Raw genomic sequence first — 255 nt, 5'->3', positions numbered from 1 at the left:
TTATAGGCTCGTATTTGTATAATGAAATTTTCACAATAAAGGTTTTTAAAAGAAAACATGGTAGTAGTATATACATTGGTAAAGTTTTTAATAATAGTCACTGTTTTAGAATCATTAAAAGGCAAGTGAAATAAAGCAGACCAATTACATGAAGGGTAAAAGGTATAATACGAAGGAACGCAGTAAAGATAAATGGTCAAGGGCTGTTGTGTTTTCCACTCCTGCAACATAAAGTGATCGATAAGAATCTCATAT

The sequence above is a fragment of the Lissotriton helveticus genome, chromosome 1_1 (genome assembly GCF_964261635.1).
Source record: "Lissotriton helveticus chromosome 1_1, aLisHel1.1, whole genome shotgun sequence".
NCBI lineage: Eukaryota > Metazoa > Chordata > Amphibia > Caudata > Salamandridae > Lissotriton > Lissotriton helveticus.
Note: the sequence above shows the minus strand (reverse complement) of the source record.